Here is a 6,893-nt window from a genome sequence, read left to right on the forward strand (position 1 = left end):
GGCAGCAGTCTCCCGAAAGAACACTTTATTTGGAAAGAGCCTCCCGTGACCTGGCTTGATCTCGTCCCTCATTTCTTGGGTGGGGGTTGCGCACGCCCATGTGTGTTTGTGTGTGAATGCTCAGTGCTGGGGATTTACAGATCTTTGAAATGGCTGTGCCCCTGAGGATAGGACTGCGCTCCCACCAGTGGCTCACAGTGCTAATCTGACTGACAGCTTGGTCCAGCTTTCAGCCAACAAAACAGCCCACTGGCAAGGTCCAAATACCTGACTGCTGAGGAATGTGATCTGCCATGAGATGACAGAGGAGAAGCTACTCACCCCTCTGTGTGCCTAAGCAAATGCTCAACCGCCTGTATCTCTCTCCCTTTCTACCACTTTTTCTGTCTGCTTGTTTGTCAGCACTACACTGCTAGACCTACACATCCTCGGACTCAGCTGGATATGACAGTTTGACAGGCTGTCACAGTTCTAAAACAGAAAGGCAGTGGGATGACACTGTCACGGTACCCTTCGGCAAGCATTTAGAAAAAACAAAACGTCTTTCAACTTTTGAACCTTCCAAGATTCATTTTTCAAATACGCATTGTTTGATATTTTTTGGTTTAAAGAACTAGTCATCAAAACCAGTATTTTAAAGGAAAGCACTTTATGACTTCACTTAAGGCTTGATCTGTTTGGACACTGGCGATAAGGCTTCTGTTACCGCACATATTCACCAATAAGGCAAAGCTACAAAAAAACTCTGCCACGTCAGTTAAAAACACCCCCACAAGCCATCTGTCTTGTTTCTTTTCTCCTTCAGGGGCAAACTGAGAGCTTATTTAGCTAAGATGCCCACTCATCAATCAGCGAGGCTTTTCCATAAGCCATCCAGCACAGCTTGAACTGGAGGACCCTCATAATTGAATATTAAACCCCCGATGAGTAGCAAGGCAAACTGCAATGTTGACTGGAGGCTGTAGTGTTCTGTTGCCGTTGTGTTGGCAGAGATACCTGTGGTGCTGTTCAGTGTAGCGTCAGTTGCATCCTGCCTACCCGAGGTTATTCTGTCACACTGTCACAATTTCCATCTTTTGGATAAGAAAAGTGTCTACAGACAAACATCCAAACTCGCACAGGGGACCACAGATGCAAGCAGGCATGAATCTATTTGGCACGCAAATATGTAAACACAGCTGGCTTTTACTCAATAGGCAGCACTTGTAAGAAGGCTGGAGAAATTGCCTATTGTTCAGTTAAGACAAGAAGTAAACGTGGCCTTGACTGTTTTTATTTCGGTCTGTATTTACCGCAGCACGCTGAAGGAATCTCTACACAGCTCAAACAGAAGATCAGGGAGCAGCCCACAATTCTGCACTACAAATATAATTGTATTTCTATTAGACCTGAAAGCAAAATAATATTGTGAGATAAGGAGTGAAATTGCAGGGAAATTGCATTTTTCTGGTGTCTTGCCAATATAATCTGATGTATAAAATGGAGGAATGTCACGAAGGAAGGTACTCTTGAAAAGATCAAAATCTGCTTTGCCTGTTATTATAAATTTGGATGTTTTTCCAAAAGGAAAATCCCGTCAGCAATGGAGAGAGAAGCAGAAACCTTAGATTTTAGGTCTGTGCCCTGAAGTGTTAGATCAATGAAAACCAAGGTGTCTGGAGCGCTCCCACAAACATTTTACAGCACATTATCCATGTAGGTTTTCCAATTTATCTATAAGAATCGAGTTCACGTCTACAGATAATGGCATTAATTGTAGCGATATTACATTAACATCCTGAGAGTATAACCAGCCGATTAATTCATTTCTTTAGAGGCAATATACATGTTGGCTACTACAACATGCACAATTTGCCACAAAAATACACATTAATGAGCCACCTCTTCACAAGAAAGCCTTTTTTCCATGGGAAGCTGGAGCCCCAATCCTCAAACGACCCTCCTGCTGTTAAGACAGACCCTGTGATAGCCAAGTGGACTCTTAAAGATATGGATTATTCAGACCCATTCAGGCACCAGTGTGTTGACAGACAGACCTCAGTAAAAACATCCCCATGCTGTATATCCTTTCTGCCCCATTGCTCTATGGGGATAAGCTGACTTACATGTACAGAGAACCTCCCTATGCAAACAATGATTGTGAACAGTGACATTCAAGGACTGCAGCTGCTGCTGCAGACAAACGCACAAAACTGGGATTCACCTATTTGCTATTTTCATTCGATTTTTCCCAAGCATCAAAGTTTAATAGAGTAAATCTCAGAGATACTGCAATATGCAAGCTTACAAATTTTAGTCAAGACTTCAGTAATTATGGTATATGTGGGCTAATTACATCTCTTACATTTTAAAATTGCACCATGGCACGCCATCGGGATTAGCGAGATTAATAATGCTTTCATAATTGCACTTTTATATTATTGCTTCAGGTCAGGTAACATATTTTAAACACCGATGAAGCACAGCACAAAAGAATGTAGACTTGTTTTCATTTATTTGGTTACAAAAATGTGGGGAAAAACATCTTCATATTCATTTTATATAAAGTATTATCACAGATTCTTAAAAAAAAAAAAAAAAAAAAAAAAAGCATATTTGACAAGTCAGCTTTTGATTTTCTGGCTAGTTCACAATTAGCTACTGGCTGCCAGCAGTAACAAACAGGTACACTACTGTACAGTTGGTATTTACATCTATTCTTGGAAATCGTGCAGCTGCAACCTCGACAACGAACGCCAACCCTCTTTCACAGTTATAATCATCCCAGCACGTAGAAGCTGACTCCCTGTCTCTTTTACAGAGAAAAAAAGCACTGCTATTGTCATCAGTATAATGTCTTAATAATTATCATCTGAGGGTGCAACTCGAGACTCGACTAAGACAAGGGGAGAGAAGCGCAGCGTGGATAGACTAGGAGAGCAAGCAGCACCCCGTGGATGCATGATGAATGAGGGTGTCAGTTGTGTTCACCCAACTAGCAGTGCAGTCTCTGAAACTGTCAGTCCCCATGCACTGAGACCTGTCTCATTAACCACAGTGATCATGCATTAACAAGACAGGCAGTAAGAGAGCAGGGAAATAAATCATTTTTATAAGATGAACCACCATTTTTAAAAAGAAAAAAAAATTGTAATAGACATTAAATTTGTTTCACTGGTGATCAGCGTGACAAGATATGGCACATTAAAGCTCATCATATGGGTTTGTTTTGGTTGTGCACTAGGATTAGAATGGAAACATTTGCATTGCTGGTAATTACTCCAAGTAGATTTTGATGAAGTATTTGTTATACAATTATGTGAATAATGATGAAGCACTAGGTAACTGTCTCTAACAGTGGGTTCCATTTTCTTACTCCCCACTGTTTTTGGTGTGCTGCATTATTGATAAGGGGCTGACATTTTACACTTTTCTTAAGGCAAAGCCAGAGTCCCTCTACAGTCATCTGCAGCACTGTCTCCACAATAACCAGGCTGACAGTCTAATATCACAACAGGGACTCTGCAGGATTCATATTACATTTATTAGCAGGTTTGTGGTGACAGCATTGGTTTGTGCCTTCTGCTGGACTAGTTTGGCATTTTTATTTAATAACATGAAATTTTCATCACATAAAATCAAAACACATTCAAGACTTGACAACTGGTGTTCCTGCGATTGTTCAGAAAATCGACTTTATATGTATTCCTAAAAAATCTCCTTTTAATTTTTCTTGGGGAAAAAAAAAAGAGAAAATGCCTCTCTTAATGCTGCTTGGAAGCAGCAGGGCGTGGCTGGGAGTCAGCTCAGGTTAGTCCCTGTTTTCCTACATCAGTCATCCTTAAACTTAAAACCACCTGCCCAGTGTGGTGCAAGTCCACCTTGTGCTACTAAAACAGCTGCAACTGATTGAGACATGGGCATGTGTGAAAAAGCACCAGGACATTAGAAGTGGATCATTTGCCTCCTGCTGGTTTCAGAGTGGAGTCTCAGAGAAGCAGGCTTGTTCTGGGCATCCTGTAAATGCTTTATTGTACTGGGATCTGGCAGTTTGGAGGCCGGGTCAAAACCTTGGGCTCTCTGTCGCATTCCTAGAATCGTTCTTGAACCGTTTTTTGTGGTGTGGTGGGGTGCAAGTGTTCCAATGGGGGAGGCTGTTGCCATCTGGGAGCGCCATTGTCATGAAACATGCCTTGTTTTTCAACGTTTAGGTGGGTACATATCAAAAATAACATCCAATCCACATAAATGCCAGAAACCAAGATTTCCCAGGAGAGCACAGCATTGTAGTTGGACGATGAGTGTCATAGGCTTCAGCTGTAGTAGTGGTTTTAATGTTGTGTTGTAGTATACAATGGCTAAACTGATGAGTGCATAAAGGCTAAAGCATGTTCACCAGTCTTTAATATAATCCACTCCAAAACTCCAAGAGTTCATTCAGAATATTCAACAGCGACATCGTCAACAGGGGTGCAGAAATTTTAGCACTCTTAAAAACTTTTGAGAATAAATTTGCAGGCCACTGTGAACATTAAACACTTGCATTAAGTCCCTGACATAATATTTGCCCACCACAGACGTACAAGAGCGCATTTGTTTTTGTTTTCTCTCACAGTCTTTTTCGAAGCAGAAGATTAGGCATACATTTACACACGTCTTCATGCTGCAGGTTTCTGTACACAGATAAGAGCTCGTCATACACTTACTGTATCATTTGACATGGATCATTACACTGTTGCAACCCTGGAACCCACAATACTGCACAGCGTGCGCCTTCCACAAACTAACTCATGCTCCTAGCCAGTGTGTGCACTCTCGTGCATGTTACTCTCGCTATTCCGCCAAAACAACACACATAAAGGAAACACAGCCTACCTCGGCTCGCAGTGACAGCTCCGTACGTCGACTCGTTGCAGGAGATGGCAACAATGTGATGCTCGCAGTAAAAACCGCGGTTCGTAAGCGCAGAAGTTTTGACAAGTCAGTGAGTCACAGAGCACACAAAGAGTGCCAGTCCCTTACTGATCTGTGTAAAGCAAGCCAGTGTACAGGGTGTATGACAACGCCCCGAAACAAAAGTGATCCGGTTGATCCTCCGGTGGATCATTACGATTATTATTAAGGATGTTTCTCTCCAAATTGGCTACGCGCACCGGTGCGCTGCGTTTACCTCCCAAAGTGATCCCCAAAGCAAACGTCCCCTAAGGACACGTGATCAACATACGGGGGACGGGAATAGCTCTCAATTCCCCACACAGTAGCAGCTGGGATCGGTTACACCGCTGCTTTAGAGCCCGTTCAAAAAACCCGAGCTGTGCGCACCCATACTCCTCCTCCTACCATTTTCCCATCCCCTGTGACCTCACGGTGTCGCTATCATTTGGCTTCACCTTAGCAATTTGGATCGATTAATATAATACACCTGTCGCCTTGGCCCGCTGATTATAAAGACATTAAATTTTACTTATAATTATATGGAAGTTTCCTTTCAGATGTTAACTCACGAATGACTGTAGATAAATTATATTTATTTAGATGACAATATTTCAATGTTGTTTAATAAAAATGAACAACTTAGAATCATATATGTAGGCTGTACCATTAATCAATGTAAAATAATACTAATAATAACAATTTTGTCAGGATAACCCTTTTGGGTTATTCCACAATCCCGATTGTTTTCCTTCTTTTCTCACAGTCATATAAATAATTTGTAATCTAAGCCAGTAATGATGTCACTACTCCCAGGCACCAATCACAGTTTAACAGCTGTTACGACCAAGTGTAAGAGATGCTAGACTCATCATTAGCGTTAATTGGTTTGAGAGCCGGTGATAACAGCCATATTTTACATTTCCACATTATTTTTTATACCACACCATTCATCGACCGCTGATGTCTTATGTATTGGGGCACTGCCATCCTAGTGGGCGCCACTGCCATCATTTGTCCTGATTTATATGCATATTTTTTTCAATCTTAGGGGTCACGTGGACCCAGCAAATGCTCTACAACACACCAGAGCCAACGATTCCTCTCGCTGTAAAGGTCGAGGCGTTATTCGTTTGTCACCAGTGTGTAGATTGTATGTTTTTTTGTTCTGAAGTCTATTTTTTGTTTAATTTAAATAAAATGTTTCATTTATAAGTCTCATTCTTTAATAACAGTGATTTTCAGAAGTTTTTATTGCAAATGAATTCTCAGCTTTTTGTCCTTAAACTGTAATAACTATAAGAATCATTGAATTTTTATAGTCGTAGCCTTAAGATTTTTTTTAGCTGAATAAACATTTAGAAAGCTAGAAAATGTGCCAGCGTTAAAATGTGTACATTATGAGCCTGACGTTGAAAGGAGCTTCCAATTCTGTAGGTGAGCTAATGTGGGCGTTCTGAAGAGAACTAAGGTTTTATTTTGCTGAATTACTGCCTTCAAACAGCTCTTAAATGCAAATGGGATACAGACTGATTGGTGGAAGAACTGCACTGCCGTACAAGTTGCCATGTTAATTAGTTCCTCTGTGAAAAGCTCAGTATTCAATAGAGACAAGAAGGACAACTGATAGGTAGTCTTTGTTTCTCTGTACCTTTCACCCACAAAACGCAAAACCGGCACTGGCCCTCAGCCTGCTGGAGTACATGTGCTGTGTGCTTGTAAGACAGGTTTTAAAAGCAAAGGGGTGCACAGGACCTCTCACACCTTACACATATGCTTATGGATTAGGTTGATAAACTGTAACTCCAGGGCTCATTGGACTGAATATCAAAGCTGGCATGCAGGGCCTGTAAGACTGTTTGTTCTCTTGTGAACATGCTATTACTGTACAGACAGATTCCAGCTGAAAGTATGAGATGTATTAGTACACTGTGATAGACTTTAACATAGCTGTTGCACACATTTAAAACAGATTTAATTTT

At 41.2% G+C, this 6,893-nt stretch overlaps 1 protein-coding gene across 1 annotated transcript in view; it reads right to left on the reverse strand.

Moving 5' to 3' along the window:
• The window catches only part of mid2 (midline 2), a 150,659-nt gene extending 145,319 nt beyond the window's left edge, over positions 1-5,340 (reverse strand). Inside the window, exon 1 of the mRNA XM_005723114.1 lies at positions 4,855-5,340. The gene's annotated coding sequence lies outside the window, so the exon portion shown is untranslated. The remainder of the gene's footprint in view (positions 1-4,854) is intronic.
• Positions 5,341-6,893: the final 1,553 nt, after the last annotated feature.

This window comes from Pundamilia nyererei, unplaced genomic scaffold (assembly GCF_000239375.1).
Source record: "Pundamilia nyererei isolate P.nyererei 1_Seehausen unplaced genomic scaffold, PunNye1.0 scaffold00008, whole genome shotgun sequence".
Classification (NCBI taxonomy): Eukaryota; Metazoa; Chordata; class Actinopteri; order Cichliformes; family Cichlidae; genus Pundamilia; species Pundamilia nyererei.